The sequence below is a fragment of the Stegostoma tigrinum genome, chromosome 9, assembly GCF_030684315.1.
Source record: "Stegostoma tigrinum isolate sSteTig4 chromosome 9, sSteTig4.hap1, whole genome shotgun sequence".
NCBI classification, from domain to species: Eukaryota; Metazoa; Chordata; class Chondrichthyes; order Orectolobiformes; family Stegostomatidae; genus Stegostoma; species Stegostoma tigrinum.
The window spans coordinates 85,172,842-85,196,085 of record NC_081362.1 but is presented as its reverse complement, the minus strand read 5'-3'; the positions used below and the strand labels follow the sequence as shown (position 1 = coordinate 85,196,085).

General features: G+C 44.5%; 1 protein-coding gene across 3 annotated transcripts in view; it reads right to left on the bottom strand.

Annotated features, from left to right (window-relative positions):
* The window catches only part of smyd3 (SET and MYND domain containing 3), a 730,951-nt gene that overhangs the window by 649,928 nt on the left and 57,779 nt on the right, over nucleotides 1-23,244 (bottom strand). Inside the window, exons 1-2 of one of the 3 annotated variants that reach the window (XM_048536554.2) lie at nucleotides 10,291-10,333; nucleotides 139-195 (exon numbers count right to left, since the gene is read on the bottom strand). The exons of the other annotated variants lie outside the window; for them this stretch is intronic. The gene's annotated coding sequence lies outside the window, so the exon portion shown is untranslated. Of the gene's footprint in view, nucleotides 1-138; nucleotides 196-10,290; nucleotides 10,334-23,244 lie in introns of those variants that run through there. 3 annotated transcript variants of the gene reach the window in all.

Below are 23,244 nucleotides of genomic sequence, written 5' to 3'. Positions count from 1 at the left end.
GAGAAAAAAAAAACTTGCAAACCACAATACAATATTGCACTGGCTAATTAGCTGAACCTTGAGTGAGCTGTTAAGTGAACTTGAAGTGCCACCTAGAGGCAACAGGAATATTTATACAAAAAAATTGCAGATCCTCACCTTCTTTGTCGAGACTAGTGATGTTCATTGTCTAGGTGGGGATACATATGTTCCACTCTGAAATGCGAACACAATCAAATTTAAATACACAAAAATACCAGAACACCCAGTCAGAATTTTTTTTCCAAATGGTTTTACTTACATGAACACATTTTCAGCTCTGTCTTCAACTACAGAAACCTGACTATCCCCATCTGAAAGAAGAAACTAAATCTATATCTCCAAAGAAAACCCAAAAAAATTGCTCCAGGGTAACACCAGCCAATGTTTGCATTCTCTTGCAAAGCAGAAACACCACGATATGGTGTATTCTGTTCTTTTACAACACGGAGGCCATGAATTTCACTTTAAATGTGGGTCTCATGGTCTAGATTATTCCTTCCCACCACAAGAGATTCAGAAGAAACATTCTCCAACAGATTTGTCTCACCAAAATCAACCACGCCCAAAACAGCATCCAGGTGAGATGTCAGTTCAAGACTGTGCTGTATCCAAGAAGGAGTACATGATACTCTGCAGAGTTGAACAGCAGGACCATCAGATCGAAGAGGGCAGTCCACTCTGCTATAACATGTGTTCTGGAAATGCAAACTGTTTATGATGTGACTGATGAACTGGGGAACGTTATTTCTAAAACGCAAAATTGTGTTGGTTGCAACATTTCCATCAATTCCAACCTCTCTCCTTCAACCCATGGACCAGAGTGCAATAGCAGCTTTTAAAGTTTATTATTTAAGGCGCACATTTAAGAGACTGATTGTAGCCACGGAGCGGGATAAGGACGGTGTTCTTCAGTTTTGGAAGAGCTTTAACATCAAGAATGCAACTGACATTATCATGGAGGCCGGGGGGGGGGGGGGGGGGGGGGGGGGGATGTCAGTAAGGACTGCTTGCACGTAGCTCGGCAGGAGCTTCTCCCAGATTTTATTCAAGATTTTCAAACCTTTCATTCACCAGGGGAGCTCCCAAGAAACAACAATATTGTGTTGGTTTTGCAAAGCAAGTTGGATTTGAGGAGGAGGAGAGTGAGGATGTTGAACAGCTGTTGTCCCACTGACCGACTGAGGACCCCTCTACACCTGATCAACAGCAACTTGTCACGGAGGGGGAAGTGGAAGCTGGAAACAAAGATGAAGTCCAGGATGCAGCACCACAAGAGCTTTCACACTTCTGATTTGTCTTCTTGCTCGAGGGAAATTGAGCAGTTGTAGCTTGGAGGTCAACGATTACAATGCAGAACACAGCAGGGTAGCAGATCATGGCATAAGATCTTATTTGACACCATGTGAATAGCTTCATCATGAGAGAAGTAAAAAGGGCAAAGCAGTAAAAACTGGATGTCTTTTCAGCCAACCCAAGACAGAGGGAGAAAACAACGAACCACACCCATCCACTTCTGGGTAAACTGAGATAAAGCGTGGAGCTGGATGAACACAGCAGGCCAAGCAGCATCTTAAGGGCACAAGAGCTGACGTTTTGGGCTTTTTTGATGAAGGGTCTAGGCCCAAAACATCAGCTTTTGTGCCCCTAAGATGCTGCTCGGCCTGCTGTGTTCATCCAGCTCCACACTGTTATCTCAGATTCTCCAACGTCTGCAGTTCCCATTATCTCTGATCACTTCTGGGTAGACTATTTTTTTGCCCTAACCCTGTAACCACAATTGCACCGGAAGTGGGTGACAGTGGCAATGGTGAAGGTGATGATCGTGATGATACCAACAGAGCAACCTCAAAACTTCCTTCACTTCAAAGTAATCTTGACATTTTTTTTTCCAGCTCAGGTGTTAAAATTTACTTTGATGTCATTATTAAATATGACTTAAACATCTATTCAAACTGCGCTATCCTTTGTGTTCAGCTTTTGAGTGATCTTTTTGGTGATCTGCCCTAAACCCCATTTTTCCAAAAGGCCCTGTTATTTCTACAGCACAATTTCCTATAATACAATGTTGCACAGAAACACATCTATCATATTTATAGCAGGCCAGACTGCATAAGTAGTCCATTCAGCCCATTAGGTCTACTCTGCCATTCAATGAGATTATGGCTGCTTTGATAATTCTCAACTCCACTTTCCTGCCTTTTCCCCCCCTCAGTTCCCTCACTGACTAAAACAATTTGGCCATCTCAGCCTCGATTATCCTTCACAACCCAGCTTCCACAGCTGTCTGCAGTAAAGAATCCTACAAATTCACCACCCTCAGAAAAGTCCTCCTCATCTATGTTTTAAATGGGCAACTCCTCATTCTGAGATTTTGTCCCCTGGAGGGGGCTTCTCCCACAGAGAACAGCCTGTCCACAACTACCCTGTCAAGGCCCCTAAGAAGCAAATACATTCCATTAAAGTCACCTGTAATTCTTCTAAACTCCAATGAGCACAGGCCCAACCTACTCAGAAAATACCTCCAATACTAATGATCAACCAAGTACATCTATCAATTGGGAAAGTTTAGGCTGACATTGAAGCCAATCACTGTTTCCCTCCAGTGTGGAAGCAGACCATTCAGCCTATTGGGTCCACACTGACCCTTTGAATGGCATCCCACCCAAACATTTCCCTACCTTGTCCCTGTGACCCTGTGGGCCAAGCAGCATCACAGGAGCAGGAAAGCTTTCCTGCTGCTTGGCCTGGTGCGTTCATCCAGCTCTACACCTTAAGTCGGATTCTCCAGCTTCTGCAGTTCCTACCATGCATTTGCCATAGCTAATCCACATAGCCTGCATATCTTTGGACTGTGGGAGGAAACCCATGCAGAAACTGGGAAAGTGGGTAAACACCACACAGACAGTCACCCAAGGGTGCAATCAAATCTGATTTGCCAGTTTCAGGGACCTACGGACACATATACCCAGATCTCTCTATGTTGATGCTCCAAGGATTACGTGATCTATTTTTACTTTTCACCTGAATTTGACCTTCCAAAATGCTTTTGTCCCAATTAAACTCCATTTGCCACTGCTGATTTGGGCAGAGAAATCTACCTATATCCTGCTATATGCTTTGGCAATCCTATTCACTACCTGCAATTCCACTTTTGGGGATGAGACCAAAACCACACTAAATCAGATCACCTACATTTTTCACCAGATCATTTAAATATGTATTCTATAAACAAAGGTCCCAGCACTGATCCTTGCAGAACATCACTAGTTACTCTTCTCCATTCCAAAAAGCACTCTTCCACCACTACTGTGTCTATGACCAAGTCAGTTTTGTATCCATTGATTTAGCTCACCCCAGATCCCATGAGACTGTATCTTCCTGTACCTGCCTGCCACGAGGTACCTTATCAAACACCTTCCTAAAGTCCTTGGAGACATCATCCACTGCCCTTCCCTCTTCAATCATTCTTGTCACTTTCTCAAAAAAAACTTTATTAAGTTGGTGAGACAACATGACCTTCCCCACACAAACCCACGCTGCCTATCATTAACAAATCCATTCACCTTCAAAATGTGAATAAAATTTTCTCAATATCTTCTCCAGCAACTCCTCCAGCACCAGTCAGGCTCACCTGCCTGGAATTGTCTGGATTATCTCTGTTTCAAGTCTTAAACAAAGGAACAAGACTGGCCATTCTCCAGTCCTCTGGAACCTCTCTTGAGGCCAAAGATGACGCAAATATATCTGGGAAGGTCCCAGCTATTTCCTCCCTTATCTCCCACAGCATCCTGGGAGAGATCCCATCTGGCCCTGGGGACTTGTCGACCTTAATACATTTCAAGACACCCAACACTTCCACCTTCGTTACCTTGACCTGGCTGAGAATATTCACACACTTTTCCCTAACCTCAACATCCCTCATTGTTCCTCTTTGGTGAATGCCAATGTAACGTAATCATTAAGGATTTCACCCATTTCCAATGGCTCCACACATAACCTCCATACCTTAGCCTTGAGTAAGCTTACTCTTTCCCTAGCTACCTTTTTGCTCCCAATACATCCCATGGAATTCTCCTAAACCCTGCAGGCCAAATACATGTCACAACTCCTTTCAGGCCTCCTGACTCTTGTTTCAGCTCCTTCCTACTTTATATATATTCTTCAAGGGCTTCACATGTTTTTTTGTTGCCTAACCTTGGGTTTTCAATCAAAAGGAAGCAAACCAGAGCTGATAACTTCCCATCATCCAACATTCCCTAATCCTGCCATCATGTCTGTAATTTTCACAGTAACACGCCTGTCTTGCATTCTAAAATCAACTAGTCTTGACAAAGACTCCGACGTCAAATACAGCTTTACCCTCAAACACCCATTCCCAATCCACATTCACCAATTCCTGCTAATTCAGTTATAAAGGGCCTTCCTCAAATTTAACACCTTCATCTTGTCCTTACCCATGAGTATATGAATGTGTGTAATTATGATCACTATTCCCAAAATGTTCTCCCATTGATAAACTTTGATCACTCGACCAGGCTCTTCTCCCAAAACTGTGTCTAGTATGACTCCCTCTTGTACAATCCATATACTGTTTCAAAAAAAAACTCTCCTGGAAACACCTAACAAGATGCTCCCCATCCAAACCCCCAGCACTAAGGGAATCCTCGTCAACATGGGCAAAGTTAAAAATCACCTACCTCAACAATCCTGTTATTTTCACATTTTTTCAGAACCTGACTACAGATCTCTCTCTCTCTCTCTCTCTCTCTCTGTCTCTCCCCCCCGCTGGCAGCTCAGTGGTCTATAGTGCAATCCCAGCATTGCAAATGCACCCGTCCTATTCCTGAGTCTACCCATAATGCCTTGCTGCAAGATCCCTCCAGGGTGACCTCCCTCAACACAGCTGGGATATGCTCTCTAACCAGTAATGCAACTCCCCCATCTCCTTTGTTTCCTCCTGTCTCATCTAAAACATCACTATCCCAGAATGTTAAGCTGCCAATCCTGTTCCTCTTTCAATCATATCTCTGTGATAGTAACATCATAACTGCACACTTTAATCCAGGCTCCAAGTTCATCTGTCTTACCTGTTGTACTTGTTGCATTGAAGTAAATACAGTCCAAGCCTTTGGCTTAACCACTTCCGAGGGGTGCTTCTCTGATTTTGGTACAACCCATCCTTTTGCACAGGTCCCACCATCCCTGGAAGATTTTCCAATGACCTAAATGTCTGAAGCCCTCCTCCCTACACCAGCTCTTTTGCCACTTGTCTGATTGTACTGTCTCTGTTCCTGGACTCAGCAGCACGTGGCATAGGGAATAATCCTGAGATTACTACCCTAGAGATGCTGCTTTTTAGTACATGACCTAACTCCCTCAATGGTTGTTGCACAAAGTTGTCACTTTTCCTACCTATGTCATCTGTGCCAATATGGGCAATTGGTCTGTTGACCCTCCCGTTTCAGAATCCCTTGCACCCCCTCAAAGACATCCATGACCCTGGTGCCAGGGAGGAAATATCCCATCCTGGTGTTTCTTATGCAGTCACAGAAGTGTTTATCTGTGCCCCCAACTACCAAATCTAATTACTATTGCTCTACCTCACTTGGTCCCTCCCATCTGTACAGCAGGTCCATTTGTGGTGCCACTACTCTGGGGGCTTCCATGACCGGATGCACCACCCCTGTCATCAGTAAACCAAAATAGACTTCTTGCTTGACAGGGAGGCAGCTACAGGGGACTCCTGCACTGACCGATTGTCCTCTGCAATGGTCACCCACTTATCTTCCTATACCTTAGGTATGACCATGTTTCTGCAACTTCTGTGACATTCTCCACCATTTGTGCGCTTCTTAGAGCTTCCAACTGCTGCTCAAGCTGATCCATTCGTTCAGCGAGCAGCTGAAGCTGGGTATACTTCCTGATGTAATTATCAGGGACATTCTCCGTGTCCATAATTGACCACACCTTGTAGGCATAACATAAACCCCACCAACTGACATGACTAACCCTCTACTGGCTGTTACTTTACAAGTTAATATTTAATGATAGCTACAACTTTCTAACAAATAGCTCCCCCACCTTACTGTCAGAACTCCCAGAACCAATCCTTTAGAAAGACTGAGGCACATTTACTTTGCACTGCAGTGAGATTCCTTCACCTGTAACACTAAGAGAATGAATGGGTTAACACAAACTAGCAGCTGACCAATCAAAAGCCTTGCCCCCTTTTCCTCCTGTGATGTCAGCCACTGATGCCATTCCCTGGAATGGGTGGATGCTGGCTCCTCCTGAAAGGAATGTGGCTGAACCAAAACTAGGCCCGAGAGCCCTTGCGTTCAATTTTAAATTTCCCCCCCCCATCCCCCACCGTATAAACTCCTCCCTCTGACACCTGTTGCTGACTCCTCCTCAAAAGGAACATGCCCAAAGCAAAACTGAATAAAAACAGAGTTAAGTGAATACAAATTTTATAAATAAGAAAGATTCATTCGGATCTCATAAGTGATTGCTTCCATCCATCCAGGAATACTGCAGGGAATAATTCACCTCCCGAGTCCTCAAAGCCTGTCCACCATCTACAAGGCATAAGTCAGGAGTGTGATTGAATACTCCCCACTTGCTGGATGAGTGCAGTCCCAACAACACTCAAGAAGCTTTATAGACACCACATCCACAAGCATCCACTTCGTCCACCACCAGTGCTCAGCAGCAGTGTGTACTATCTACAAGGTGCAACGCAGAAATTAACCAAAGATCCTCAGACAGCACCTTCGAAACCCACAGTCACTTCTATCTAGAAGGACAAGAGCATCAGACATATGGGAATACCACCACCTTCAAGTCCCCCTCCAAGCCACTCACCAATCCCGACTTGGAAATACATCACCATTCCTTCACTGTCACTGGGTCAAAATCCTGGAATTCTCTCATTCATGGCATTGTGGGTCAACCCACAGCAGGTGGACTGCAGCAGGTCAAGGCGGCAGCTCACCAACACCTTAAGGGGCAACTAGGGATGGGCAAGAAATGCTGGATGGCCAGCAACACCCACGTCCCACAAATGAATAGAAAAACAACTAAATCTGGGAGACATTAGACTGTACCCCGAGTGTATTCATCTCTTGCACTGAACACTGCTTGACAAGGATGTACAGCGAGTTGAGGAGATTTGTAGCTCAGGTTGAGGTTCTGGATGTGAGTTTGCTCGCTGAGCTGGAAGGTTAGTTTTCAGATGTTTCGTTACCATTCTAGGTAACATCATCAGTGAGCCTCCGACAAAGCGCTGGTGTTATGTCCCGCTTTCTATTTATCTGGTTAGGTTTCTTCAGAAGTTGTGTCACCATTCTAGGTAACCATCCCCTGAGAAAAAGAACAGGAAATGACATCACCAACCCAAGGAAACCTAACCAGATAAATAGAAAGCGAGACATAACACCAGCGCTTCGTCGGAGGCTCACTGATGATGCTCCCTAGAATGGTGACGAAATGTCTGAAAACTAACCTTCCAGCTCAGCGAGCAAACTCACATCCAGAAGGATGTACAGGCCAATTTAATAGTGGCAGTATCTTCTGTCATGATTGTCATGAGGTCAGCCAGGTGGACCCCTCAGAATGAGTTCCCTGATTGAGGCTGCTAACCTGGTCCAATCATGGAGCCCTGGCTGACCAACAAACAGGATTTTCAGGGGTTTAGCTCACTCAGAGCCAGCTCTGAAAAAGCCAGACCAAATGTCAAGTACTGTGCATGTATAAATAAAGGGTGGTTTGGTGAAGGGATACCAGTCTCTCCAGAGTTATTTCAGTGGTGATGAAAGAAAAAGCATTCCTGAAGAAACCTGATATCGTTTATTTGTATTGGGTAATATTTTTAAGTGCAGAAATCTAGACTCTTGCTACAGATGAACAATTATGAGCCATCAGGATGAACGCTAACAGGTGAAACTCAGACATGCTTAAACTCCATCCAACAACACACAGACACAAACAGCAAAGAAAATATGGGTGCTCTGGGTGGAGGAGAAAAAAAAAATGGAAAAACAGTGGTGCCTGTTCACAAGATGTGACCCAAACTTTTCCAAAAAAAAACACAAATATGTTTCTCCAGGATAGTGTCTGTTCTCAGTTCTCTGGAGAGCCTTTGAAATCCTTGACTTCATAGAATCCCTGCAATGTGGAAGCATGCCATTCGACCCATCAAGGTGTACACTAACCTTGCGGATAGCATCGTACCAAGATGCACCTGTCCCCGTAACCACGCATTTCCTACGGCTAACACATGCAGCCTGCACATCCCTGGACACTATGGGTAATCCACCTAATGTTGCATCTTCAGGCCACAGGAGCAACTGGAGGGAACCCAAACAGATACAGGGAGAACATGCAGATTCCATATAGACAGTTGCCAGAAGCTGGTATTAAACCTGGGTCCATGGTGCTGTGAGGCAGCACTGCTACCTGTGGATCCATCATGCTGTGCATTGGCTCGTCCTGCAAAAATTAATTGAGAATGCTACCTCAGTGGAGATTGAGACAAAACAACTGTTGAGATTACCAGCCTGTGTTTTCTTGGCTGATTATTACTGAACACTCTCTGGTTGAGGAATTCAAATACCACAGCTTTTCTAACAGAATCATCTAAAAAAAGTAGTGCTAAGAAATTTTGACTAATTCATTCCCTAGTGATAGTTAGGAGTTTCGTTGCTCAGCCTGTCACTTACAATCTATTTTTCTGATCAACATCCCGCAGCCTCTTCATTTATCAGCAACTGACTTAGCTATAACTGTCACAGTTAAACTCAGTATTTAACACAAAAATCAGGTTTTGGAAATGTGATTTTCTCCTACATGCCAAAGATTCACGAGGCAAAACAGTGCAGAATCAAATTTCTACCTTGTCAACACTCATTTTAGGATTCCATTCTTGCAATATCAGTATGTTGACTTCTAGCAAGATTGACCATAAATCCACAAAAGTGACATTGAGTCAACATGTTTTTATAATTTTCTAATTATTTAATTTTACAACTCGTACGTTTCAGGGTTATACATTTGGAAAATAAACTAAAATTGAAAGAACAGCAGATGCTGTAAGTCAGAAATAAAATAGAAATTGCTGGAAAAGCTTTGCGGGTCTGGCAGCATCTAGGGAGAAAAATCAGAGTTCATGTTTTGGATCGAGGGACCTTCCTTGGAAAAATAAGCAACCACCCTTTGGATTTCTAAGGCCAAAACGCGATGTATTGGAAACAAAACAATTGGCATTCTGAGGAAGGGTCACTGGACCTGAAACATTAACTCAGATTTCTCTTCACAGATGCTGCCAGTCCTGCTGAGCTTTCCTAGCAATTTGTTTTTGACGCTCTGGGCTTCTTGGTGGAAACAAGAGATCTCCAGCGATCTCAATAACAGGTTTAAAGTATCCGTATGGCTTCTAAACCTGGGAAAGATTCAGGAATGGGAGCTGATTTGTCTAAAGCTTAATTGCCCCAGACATTCCACATTGTCATGGGGATCTATTCCCAGGAAATAGTTATTTCACTTCTGGGTTCCAGCCGGGTGGTTTCTGTCAGAAAGAGGCAGATGAAGCCTTAGTCCGCAAAGATTTCAGAAGAGCAGAGATTATCTGCAGACAGCTGTTAATCAAAAGGAGAGGTCTAAGGGGAACTTGGAATATTTTGGATTTGGAATGAGGACACTGCTTGAGCTGGTAAGTCTATAATTGCGAGGAGTTGAAGGAGTATGAGAGAGTTTACTGAGCTGATTAAAAGTAGAAGGATGCCAAAAAATCTTAAACATCAATTGTAAACCAAAGTGAATTCTGCAGAGCTGTGGCACACCTTGCACTGGTATCAGAAGTGAAGGAACCCTCAAGATCACATACAGGAGGCCTCGTGTCTCAGAGCAGAAGTTGAACCCCTCTGATAATGAAAACCAAAAACACCCAGAGAAACTCGCCTCACCTTGTAATCTGCTAAAGGAAAAGGGAAAAAACGGCAGCCTGCCTTTTATCTCCTAATCTGTTATAAAGGAGACATTAAAAAGAATATCAAAGATTTCTTTTATACACAAAAAGTAACAATTTATTTATCTAACAGTGAACAATTCCTCCTTAACTCTAAACTCTTCCTGAACAGAAGATACTTTTAATGGCATGCTGTTTCAATAAATACAAGTCCCATTTATATAAGCCAAAATAACAAGAATAATAAATTAAAACTTATACTCTCAAAACTATAGTCGGGATGCATCTTCCGGAATGTTCAATACCTATTCTGCTATCCTTCAGGCAGGAATTCTTTCTTCACCAATTCCTTGTGTCAGGAATACTACCTAAGTGTGCTGTGGTACCTTCCAGATGGTGCTCAAATCAGCAGGCTTAAAGTTTTACTTGTCCAATGGCTGTTTACAAAAACCCTCTTCTTATAAACCCTTGTTGATCTGTCAATTTTCTAAAAATGGATTTACCCTAGGTTGTAAACACCAGATTTAAATTTAATTGGGTCTTGGAATCTAGGGCCTGGTCTAAATTAATTGGCTGATATTCAAGCTGGTTGCTTTAACATCAAAGCAAGCGTACGGTTGCCACAAAACTAATTGACACACATGATTGAATTTCAGAACTGTCTGTGAATCTGCAGCTGCTTACAGCCATTTTATTTGAATCTCCAAGCTTAGAAAAGTATGTCGCACCTTAAAAAAAGGTCCACGCACTCTTCCCCCCGCTATCATTTTTACAAACAACTAATATCGTGCCTTCTAATGCATTAGTGCTCTATTCAACTTTGCAACACTTGCAAATTGAATGGAGAACATCGTACTGAAACTTAAGGTTTAAAAATACCTGTTTACGAAATATGCTGATAAGATAATATCACTCGCTTTATTTAACTTGTCAAGTTAAATCTTGATAAAAATTTGCAAACTTCTGACAGAATTCACACCCAATAACTGGAAGCTGTTTTTTTTTAAATATAAAAGTTACCAAGATCGTACAATGAAAGGAAGAAAATGTGTGTTAAAAATAAGGCACAAGTTGTACATAGCTAGTCAATCCTTCTAATCTTGTTTTCTTCTGCAAGGACCTCAATTTCTAAATCCTAAACCAATGCTGCAACAGTTCACCATACTAATCACTGTGTGCAGAGCCTCGGAATACGACTGTGCAGCTTTGAGGAGCTACCAGTGTCCATTCTAAGTTCAAACTAAAAACCCTAAGACCAGAGATGTAAACATAACAAGTTTACACTTCCAAAAACTGTAATGGTTTTGAGGCTGCAAAGTCGTCTTAATTGCTCATATCAAAAAACCACAAGGAACTTTCTAAGCATTAATGATTTACAGGGAATTAAGATCGTGGCTGGAGCACGATACACATTTTCCTGTGTCGTGGGACAGATTCATAGCTGGGGTTGAGAACTATCACAATTTCATCTGCAGGAAAGCAGGAAAAGATCTTGTGTCTTTTTTTTAAAAAAAACTACCACCTCGCCGCTTCCCCCCGCCACCCCCACAAAAAAAAAATCTCAGGATGTGAACATTTTTGGCAAGGCCAGCATTTATACCACATCCCTCTCAGACCAGATAGTGGCTTGCTAGATCATTTCAGACAGCAGTTGAGAGACAATCACCTTGCTGTATGCCTGGAGTCACACGCAGGAAAGACCAGATCAGGCAAATTATTCCATCCTCTGAAGAGATAAAACGAGAGGCGTTGTATTTTGCAAGGGCAAACCAGGGCAGGACTTCTCCAGTTACTGGTGGGGCCCTAGGGAGTGTTGTGAAAGAAAGAGACCTAGCAGTGCAGGTGCATATTTCCTTGAAAAGTGGAGTTTCGAGGTGAAGGCAGCATTTGCTGTGCTTGTCTTCAGTGGTCAGTACATTGAGTATACAAGTTGGGACATCATTTGGTGGCTATACACACACACAGTGAGGCGACATTCAGAATACTACGTACAATTCTGGTCACCCTTCTATTGGGAAGCCGCTGTTAAACTCAAAAGGATGTGGAAAAGATTTAAGGATGCTGCCCAGTCTGGAGGGTTTGAGCTACAGGGAGAGGTTTAATAAGCTGGCACAATAGTGGAACACTGGAGGCTCTGGGGTGACCTTACAGATATTTATAAAATAATGAGGGACACACAGAGGGTAAACAGCCAAGGTCCTTTTCCTAGGTTGAGGGAGTCCAAAACTAGGAAGCATAGGTTTAAGGTGAGAGGGGAAAGATTTAATAAGGGCCTGAGGGGTAACTTTTTCAAAAGGTGACGAGTGTATGGAATGAGCTGCCAGAAGCAGGTGCGTCGACAATAGTTAAGACATCTGGATGAATACACGAATAAGAAGGGTTTACAGGTAGACGGCCAAATGCTGGCATCAAGGACTAGGTCAGACTGGGATGTCTGTTTTGATCAAACTGTGTTTCTGCGCTGAACAACTGACTCCATAACACCAACAAATCAAGTCATCTTTTAAATGACAGTCCAAGCAGCTATATTGAGACGAGCATTATTTTCCATTTAATGGAGCTTAAATTCCAGCAGATGCCACACAGGGGGATTTTGTGCCTCTTGCACACCACTAGCCCACGGCATTACATTGTGGCTAGCTGGCTGCCCATTAACGGAATGGAAGCCTTTCTGCATCACAAAGGCAGAGAAACTGCATTGCCAAGGTCACTCACGGCAATGCCAGTGAGACAACCAATGACACAGATTCAGATTGTAGCCTGAAAGCCACAAACCCCGGCAGCTCTGCTCTGCAATTTGTGTTGTTTTTGTTGTGTGGCGGGGGGGGGGGGGGGGGGGGGGGGGGGGGGGGAGAAACGTGGTCAAACGTGTTCACCTCACTAAACATATCCCTCACCAGCTGTGACTAATAGGCCTGTGAAACAGAAGGCTACACATGCTCAGTGACAGTCTGCTGGTGCTGGTGCTGCTGCTCAGGTTTTCCAAGAGCCTCACTCACGGCCTGTACACACCTAGCCAGCAGTGTGTGGCAGTCTTCTTTCTGTGGTCAACCCCAAGTAAATCCTTCCTGCTGCTGCTGCTAATGTGGCCCTGATCTCGCCAGTAATGGCCCAGCCCTTGTAAGAAACAGCCAGTTCCCACGCCTAAGCTCCTGGTATCCACAATAACACAAAGCTCTCGCGCAGCTACAAGAAGGAGTAATTTGTCAAATGTTTCCAGCAAATGAAATTGTAACGTGCAGGATGCTGAAGGGACTTGACACAGTCGATAGAGGTATTTTGGCTGGGGAAACATTTTGGACCAAGATGAAAAGATACCTCTTCAAAAATCGAAGGGGTAGGAATCTTCCAAATTCTCTACCCCAGAGAGATTCCATCCTTGTGCATACTTCAGGTTAGAGTCATAGTCGTTGTGTTGTACAACACAGAAACAGACCCTTTGGTTCAACTCATCCATGCCAGCCAATTATCCCAATCTGACTTAGTCCCATTTACTGCCATTTGGCCCATATCCCTCTAAACCATCCTATTCATGTACGCATCCAGATGCCTTTCAAATGTTGCAATTGTACCAGCCTCCGCCACTTCCTCTAGCAGCTCATTCCACACATGCACCACCCTCTGCGCGATAGATCTTTCATCTCCCAGGAATCGAGAGATGTAGGAAAGTGAGTGGGAAAAACGGAGTGGAGGTAGAAGATCAGCCACAATCAAACGAAACAACAAATCAGGTTCAATGGGCCACCGGCCATACTCTTGCCCCTTACATCATTAAAAAGGTGAGTTGAGGAGTACCTCATTAAGTAGTCCCAGAACTGACCTCCTGCCCTCTGCAGGTAAGCATAGGTGGTGACAATGCCAGAAACTAAAATGGCACTACAGTCATCGATAAAAATCACAGGATACTGGTACGAATGTTGACATCGGTTTCCCATGCACAAAAACAGAAGTTGCTGGAAAAGCTCAGCAGGTCTGGCAGCGTTTGTGAAGAAAAAAGCAGAGTTAACATTTTGGGTCCAGTGACCCTTCCTGAGAATTGGTGGTGGCTGAGAAAATGTCAGTTTATACGCAGAAAGAGAGGGAGGGGGAGGGGGAGGGGATGGGGCAAGGAGTAAACAATAGGATCGAGCATAAAAGAGGGAAGAGCAGTTGGACAGTTGATAACAATCAGGCTGGGAGGGTGAACAGTTGTTAATGGGTACTATTAGTGACTAATAACAGTCAGTGTGTACAAAGAACAAAAGAAAGTTACAGCACAGGAACAGGCCATTCAGCCCTCCAAGCCTACGCCGATCGAGATCCTCTGTCTTAACCTGTCATCTATTTTCCAAGGGTCTGTATCCCTTTGCTCCCTGCCCGTTCATGTACCTGTCCAGATACATCTTAAAAGACACTAAATCGATCCCAACTCTACCACCTCCGCTGGCAATGCGTTCCAGGCACCCACCACCCTCTGCATAAAGAGCTTTCACACATATCTCCCATAAACTTTCCTCCTCTCACTTTGAACTCATGACCCCTAGTAATAGAGTCGCCCACTCTGGGGAAAAAGCTTCTTGCTATCCATCCTGTCTATACCTCTTGTGATTTTGTGACCTCAAATCAGGTCCCCCTTCAATCTCCATCTTTCTAATGAAAATAATCCTAATCTACTCAACCTCTCTTGATAGCTAGCGCCCTCCAGACCAGACAACATCCTGGTGAACCTCCTCTGCAAAGCATCCACATCCTTTTGGTAATGTGGCAACCAGAACTGCACACAGTACTCCAAATGTGGCCGAACCAAAGTCTTATACAACTGTGACATGTGTAATGGCAGGCTATGCGGTAACAGGGCCTGGGATTTGGATTTACAGCATCCGGAGTTCTTTCAGTTTTTACTGGTTTCCCATGTTTGATTTTATTAGGAGTGCCTGAACATGACAATTCTCAGGTAGTTAAATCAGCAATTGTGTTTTATTTCACGAAAACAATTTCCACCTACCATTCTGTAAATATCAAAATCAGGTGGCCAGCATATGAAAATCTTTGCACCCTTTTTTTTGTGGGATCCGTCCTAAAACAATCCTTCATAAATATTTAGCAGTACCCACATTTTTTTTAAAATTTGCACTGCATTGCTTTTGTTGCCATCTGCTTCTGTTGACTTTACTCATTTCAGAACTAGTGTTAAAGAACTCAAATTAGATCTGTCATCAAATGGGGTACATATAGCTTTGAAGATTGTCAGCACGGAGAATTTAACACTTTTTCAGAAAGCTCTGATCCTCGAAATGAAATATGCCGCATCTTGAGACGCCAGACTGCCAAAAGGTCCATGAGGTGATCGCTGGTGAGCTTCCTGATAATCAACTCGCAACCCAGCACTTATCTTACTCCTGCTCAACTCACATTGATTACCTGAGGGAGTAGAATGCCTCACATGGCTCAGCAGTAAGAGCAGTACTAAAATAATGCACCATACAAACCTTGGTCCTTCCTTGGATAATTCTACAATTGCTATCACCTCAGCCAAACAGGATCTAGTAAACAACAGTTAGTCAACATTCCATCAATGCTGAGTGGGCCATTTGGCTTTACTCCTCTTCAAAGTTTCAGCTGAGTGTTACTCGAACCGAGTGGCTTTACGAGGCCACTTCAGGGAGTTTGGGCAGGGGGAAGCGGGATTGAAGGGTCAGCTTCATCACTGAACATCTGGAATTACATGCAGGCCATTCAGGTACCAGAAGGCAGGTTTCCTTCCCAGAAATAGACAGGTTTCACTTGCTTTTTTTCGTAGATTTATTTATGGAGTTATATCCCTCCCACCCAACCCCCAACTGCTGTGGTGGGACCTGAAGTCTATCTCCAGACCATTAATCCAAGTGCCTGGATTATTGGACCAAGGACAGAGCCACTACTATATATCATTGCCCTGACAGAAGATACTGGAGGGGCTGGATCATAATCTATAATCCCCAGATCTAGGTCTGTGATGGGAAAGAAAAACTCACTCAATCACAAGGACATGAACATTCAGAATTCTCTACACATTATACAACAGAATATGTCATCAAATCACAGGAGGCTTTCAGAGAGATGGCCCAGACTGCTAGCTTTTAAAGGAGTGGGTTTCAAGGAAAAAGGAGAGGAGTTGGAAGGGAAGTCCAGAGTTTGGGTTGTAGGCACCAGAAAAGCCAGCTACCCAATAGCAAAGCAATTAAAACAGGGACACACAAGTGGCCAGAACTAGAAGAGTCCAGATATCAGTGAGGGTTGTGGGCTAGAGGAGATTAGAGACAGTTAGAGTGAGACTTTTGACAATGAAGATGAGAATTCCAAAAACCAAAACTGTTGCTGACAAGATGGTCAGTCAGCACGGTGGTGATAGGGGAAATGGAACTTAAGAAACAAACTGAAATTTCCAGATGAGCTTATGGGGGTGGATTGTGGAAGACCAGACAGCGACGAAACAGTTGAGACTGGAGGTAACGGAGGCATAAGTGAAGTTTTCAGCAGCGAAGGTTTTATTATTCTGTTTGGGGGCTTCTCCCAAGTGTTTTTGGCAATCTTACCCCTCAGCATACAACTTAAAAAAGACACTAACTGTTTGGAGCAGCAAGTCATGAATAAATCAGCATTTTCCACTTTACAACAGTGACGAGGAAATTTAACAGATTTGGCCATGCACCCCTTCAAATTGGCTCCACCATTCAGTAAAATCTAATTGGTTCATATTCTCACCTTCCTCAGTAACCTTTCACCCTCTCTTATCAAAAAGACATCCACCATAGTGCTCAGAGATAATGGGAACTGCAGATGCTGGAGAATCCAAGATAACAAAGTGTGAAGCTGGATGAACACAGCAGGCCAAGCAGCATCTCAGGAACACAAAAGCTGACGTTGCGGGCCTAGACCCTTCACCCTCTGAAGAAGGGTCTAGGCCCAAAACGTCAGCTTCTGTGCTCCTGAGATGCTGCTTGGCCCGCTGTGTCCATCCAGCTTCACACTTTGTTATCCACCATGGTGCTTTCTGGTCAGTGATGATATCGCTATACAATATATGTATAAAACATGGGAGAAAGCCACAGACAGGAACGTCGCCATTCCTTGCGCAATTTCAAGCGCTTTGGATGTACATGATCGAAGCAGACGATAAATAGATGAGGTGGTGGTTGTGTGGCACAACAGATAGTACCCTTGCCACTGAGCTGGAAGGTCCGGGTTCGATTCCCATCCCACAACTGGATGGTCAGTGGAGGTACACTCATAACATCTGCATGACTGAGTCGGCACTCACCAAGCAGGAGTCCTACTCCCAGCTTCGAGATGGCAGCTAAGTTCCAGACAGACAGAACAAGCACACTGCAGGGATACCCTCAAGGCCTTACTGGCAAAGTGCAGCATTTGCACAGACACCTGGGCGTCACTAGCTCGAGACTGCCCCAAGTGGAGCAGCAGCAGATGGGGAAGGCATCAAGCACCGAGACTTGCCGTCAGGAAGTCAGGCGAAAACAGTGAAAGGAGCGTACCGTCATAGCAATGCCCCACCCACCCTTTCCCATGACAACCACCTGGCCCAAGTGTAACAGAGCCTGTTGTAACCACATCAGCCCATACAGCCACCAACACACTCCCGGAGTTATAAGAACTGAGTGGCTTATGAGGTTATGCAAGACCACAGGACTGAACGGCTAGCTTCATTGCTGACGATCTGGAATGACATGCAAGGCCCTGAGATACCAGGAGGCAGGTATCCACATTCCATCTATGGAGGGACCAGTGATGATTCATAACATGGCCAAACAGGCTGGTTATGAACACACACACACACACACTTCCTACACATGTAGAGCAGGCAGTACAAGTGTGTGCATCTCTCATTTAATCAGAACATTGGGACTGTTGCAACAGCACGGCCTCCCAGCCTTCCACAACTCCATCTCTTTCTATTTGCTGTGTATCCTGTTCGGGGGTGCGGGGGGAGCGGAGGAACGTGAATGGCTTTTTAAAAGAGATGAAAAACAATTTTAATTCTTTTACAGTTTAGTTCCATTTACATGTACATCCGAAGTTAAGAAAATTTAAAGTTGCACAGTGACTGCATTAAGCGCCGCAGGAAAGTGCCAACAGAGAGAATAACAGGTGGGTCAGAAGCATTGTACAAATATGCTCCAAATTACAGCATAACCTCTCCAAATAACAGCTAGTGTAAAACATCGTACTACTCAGGAGCACGCCGGTGAAATTCTCCACAACTCAAATTCCGGAGGCTAAAAATAAAGTCCTCTTTAATTGGCACTGTTAGGGTGCAGGATTAAAAATTACATCTCCTCTACCAAGTGAGGAATGAAGATAATTCCAATTTCACACTGGCAAGGCCCTTGGCTGGGTTGCTGTTTTAACGAGCTTGCATGCTGAACAGGGACATCTGTATGTAGTTGCAGTCTGGTTCTGTCACTGTATTTATGAAGGATTATTACAAGCAGAGCAATTTTACTTGGCAGGGGTGGTGGTGGGGGGGGGGGGGGGTGCGGGTGGTGAATGTATGGGAAGAATGCACAGCAAACAAACAAGACTACAAAAGAATTATATAGAGGCACCAAAGAACATAGTCACAAAAGTGATACAAAATTTGAGGTTGTAACTGTTGAGAAAAACTGCATAGGATGGAGCTCCTGACCCCAGACGAAAAAAGAAGAAATGTTTTCAAGCCTGTCACAGGGTATGGGGATGCCAGCTAGTCCAGCATTTAATCACATCTGATGGGGTGGTGGTGGGCTGTTTTCTTGATCCATGGCTGACCATAGGGGTTATGAAGAAGTGTACTTGTTAGAAGATAAATGTAGACGAGGTGTTGCCACCTGCGAAACTGGCATTAGGCAAAGGCTATAAAAAGATAATAAATACAAGATAAACACTAGAGAGGCAAAGAATATATTGGCAGAGTTGGAAGCAGAATAGGAGGCAGTCTATGTACGGCATTCACAACCAGCACAAACTACATGGGCACAATGCTCCATCTGAGCCCACAGTCCCAAACTCATTCTTCCTTTTAAAACAAAAGTAAACAGACCCCTGCAGCTAACAAGCAACTTTAACATAGTTGGAGGACACACTTGCATGACCTACAAAGAACTAACCACATCCCCACTGGGAGAGAGATAATGGGAACTGCAGATGCTGGAGAATTCCAAGATAATAAAATGTGAGGCTGGATGAACACAGCAGGCCAAGCAGCATCTCAAGAGCACAAAAGCTGACGTTTCGGGCCTAGACCCTTCATCAGAGAGGGGGATGGGGGGAGGGAACTGGAATAAATAGGGAGAGAGGGGGAGGCGGACTGAAGATGGAGAGTAAAGAAGATAGGTGGAGAGAGTATAGGTGGGGAGGTAGGGAGGGGATAGGTCAGTCCAGGGGAAGACGGACAGGTCAAGGAGGTGGGATGAGGTTAGTAGGTAGATGGGGGTGCGGCTTGGGCTGGGACGAAGGGATGGGTGAGAGGAAGAACCGGTTAGAGAGGCAGAGACAGGTTGGACTGGTTTTGGGATGCAGTGGGTGGAGGGGGGGGGGGGGCGGGAAGAGCTGGGCTGGTTGTGTGGTGCAGTGGGGGGAGGGGACGAACTGGGCTGGTTTAGGGATGCAGTAGGGGAAGGGGAGATTTTGAAACTGGTGAAGTCCACATTGATACCATTAGGCTGCAGGGTTCCCAGGCGGAATATGAGTTGCTGTTCCTGCAGCCTTTGGGTGGCAACATTGTGGCACTGCAGGAGGCCCATGACGGACATGTCATCTAGAGAATGGGAGGGGGGAGTGGAAATGGAAATGGTTTGCCACTGGGAGGTGCAGTTGTTTGTTGCGAACTGAGCGGAGGTGTTCTGCAAAGCGGTCTCCAAGCCTCCGCTTGGTTTCCCCAATGTAGAGGAAGCCACACCGGGTACAGTGGATGCAGTATACCACATTGGCAGATGTGCAGGTGAACCTCTGCTTAATGTGGAATGTCATCTTGGGGCCTGGGATAGGGGTGAGGGAGGTGGTGTGGGGGCAAGTGTAGCATTTCCTGTGGTTGCAGGGGAAGGTGCCGGGTGTGGTGGGGTTGGAGGGCAGTGTGGAGCGAACAAGGGAGTCGCAGAGAGAGTGGTCACTCCGGAAAGCAGACAGGGGTGGGGATGGAAAAATGTCTTGGGTGGTGGGGTCGGATTGTAAATGGCGGAAGTGTCGGAGGATGATGCGTTGTATCCGGAGGTTGGTAGGGTGGTGTGTGAGAACGAGGGGGATCCTCTTGGGCGGCTGTGGGGGGGGTGGGTGTGAGGGAGGTGTTGCGGGAAATACGGGAGACGCGGTCAAGGGCGTTCTCAATCACTGTGGGGGGGAAAGTTGCGGTCCTTGAAGAACTTGGACATGTGGGATGTGCGGGAGTGGAATGTCTTATCGTGGGAGCAGATGCGGCGGAGGCAGAGGAATTGGGAATAGAGGATGGAATTTTTGCAGGAGGGTGGGTGGGTGGAAGGAGGTGTATTCTAGGTAGCTGTGGGAGTCAGTGGGCTTGAAATGGACATCAGTTACAAGCTGGTTGCCTTAGATGGAGACTGAGAGGTCCAGGAAGGTGAGGGATGTGCTGGAGATGGCCCAGGTGAACTGAAGGTTGGGGTGGAAGGTGTTGGTGAAGTGGATGAACTGTTCGAGCTCCTCTGGGGAGCAAGAGGCAGCGCCGATACAGTCAGTCAATGTACCGGAGGAAGAGGTGGGGTTTGGGGCCTGTGTAGGTGCGGAAGAGGGACTGTCCACTGGGAGAGACCCTGCTCTCGGCTTTGTGTGCCGATCTCGATGTCAACGTAACTGAAGAAGTGTGGAACACAGTAAGTCAGAACAAAAGTCAGCAGCAATTCTTTCCCACAAATCTTTAAACTTCCAAGATAACAAATGATAGGCTAGTTCTGGTACAGTTGTTGAAAATTGTTTCCTATCCAGTTATTTGGAATTATGGTGCTGCTTCAGTGAATAAAGTTTTTTCCCCCTCAGTAAAAATTTTTCAATGACCATTCCTGTGGAGCGTATCTTTGGCTCATTAGAGTTGAACCTCCACAAGAATAAAGAAAAATAGAAAAAAACATCTCATAGCCCTGGAAATATTTCCTTTAGCTTGCAACATCTTCGAGTGACGCATTCCAGATCATGACAACTGCCACCTAAAGAAAGTTATCAGCTTCCTTTTAGTTCTTGCGCCAGCTCCCTCAAACCTATGGCCTCCAGTTATCAACCGACTGCCACTAGAGTAACAAATTCTGTCTTTAATTACTCTACCAAAGCCTTTTACAGAATGAAAAGTCTCATTTATGTTTAGACAACAAAGTAGGTCAATGGGCCATTCTGCTTAATCAGAGAGGTCCTGAAGTAACAGCATCAGCTGTTTGCACTTCAGGCCTCGACATCATCATGATCCACTTCAGATACATGTTTAATCATTGCTTGAATGACTGTGGTCTTTGCCTCAACCACTACTTGTGGGGAAAAAAAAATAACCTTCTGCACTCCAACAACCCTCCAAGTAAAGCAAACTTTTGCTAAGCACTCTGAAAGGGCATTTTTATAACAGTCTAAAAGTCCTTGAAATGGTACCAAACCAAAACATAGTTTTAAACTGTTACCCGTCCCAGATGTACCAGGATAACACGCATCATTCCTCTTGGCAGGTATCCTGTCATGCCCTGCGCTAAACGCTAGTCTCAGTTATAAGCCTGCTCTACAGATTGGGAGAGGTCTGCTGTAGCAAATCAGCTCAAAGTCTTGCAGCTCAGACTGCCTTTGGTGTCTAGTACACATCAGGCTCACTAATATCCTTTACCAATGGAAATCTGTCACCTTCACATAGACTGGTCTACATCTGATTCCAGACCCACGACAAAGTGATTGGCTGGTAACTGACCCTCTAAAATAGCTTAGTAAGCCACTCAACTGTACCAAACTGCTGCGGGGGAAGTCATACCAGATGGATTGCAATGACTTAAGATGGAAGCTCACACCCACCTTCTCCAAAACAATTGCGAGATAGACAATAAATACTGGCCTTACTTGCAAATGTCCATATCCAGTGGAAGAACAAAAATAAAGTCACGTAAATTTGAGGCAGACTAGCCTGGGCCATAGTCATGATTGCCTAATAGATAGCAGCCCTCAGTCATTTTAATGGGAGTCTCAATATTTGAGGACAATGACATCTCAGGCTGTAATACAAAGGAATGATCTTCATTCACAACTGGGCAAGAGAAGTCCTTTTACTTGATCTCAATGTCAAAAAGTGAGTCTCATTGCTTTGCAAGTGAAAGCAAAGCAGCATTTGTTCCCCTAAAAGTTAGTGACAAATTGCATGATGCATCAATCCTTTCATACAGGCTGTTCTCCTGTTTAATCCAAGTATGCACTGAGTCAGCCGAGGACTGGAAGTGTCACACATCAACTCCATCATCATCTGGGCCACTTCTTTAAAGGCATTTCAGCAACTGGCAAGGCACAGGACAGCAAATCATATCAAATGTCACATGGAAAGATAATGCTATTTTTGACCTCCAGAAAAGAAAACACTTCAACGCTTGTCGCTGTACAGTTGGCACAGCTATTGCTTTTAATTGGAGGTTTGATAAATTAGTTGCAGTTTCAAAATCTGAATGATTAACCACATAATCTCTCAGAAGTTGAGGATGTTGCCATCACCTGGGATCATGAGTTTAAAGTAGGTTGCTTGGATTCTTCAACCCAAAATGTAAAAGGACAAAGCCAATTGATGATAGTCACTTAAGGAGCTTTGGCTCACTTATGATTTTAAGTACAATTGAGAGTTTTCTCATCATTCCTTTGTACTTCAGCTGAGGGCAGCAGTAATAAATCGAAGTGAAACTTATGCAAGGAAGAGTCAGAATTTCAGTCAGTAGTCAGTAAGAAGCAAGCAGTTTCATAATAAACGGATGGAATTGGACTCGCATTCGATATATGTGAAGAACAGAAAATCATTCCTTACTTGAAATTGCAAGCTTTGGCGTTTGCAGACTTTAAAAATAAAATCAAAATTTTTGATTCAAATAGTGGGCGCACAATTGTATTAGGAGTCAGTGGTAGTATTCCCATCTTAAAATCTGTGGGCACAAATCAATCTGACAGTTCAATACACCATATGACAAGAAGCGCTCTCTCCCAGTGAGACACCTCCACAGGCAGATGCAAAAGATCTCACTGCAATATGTTGAATGTGAGCAAATAGCACATGAGTGTATCTCAACAAGGTG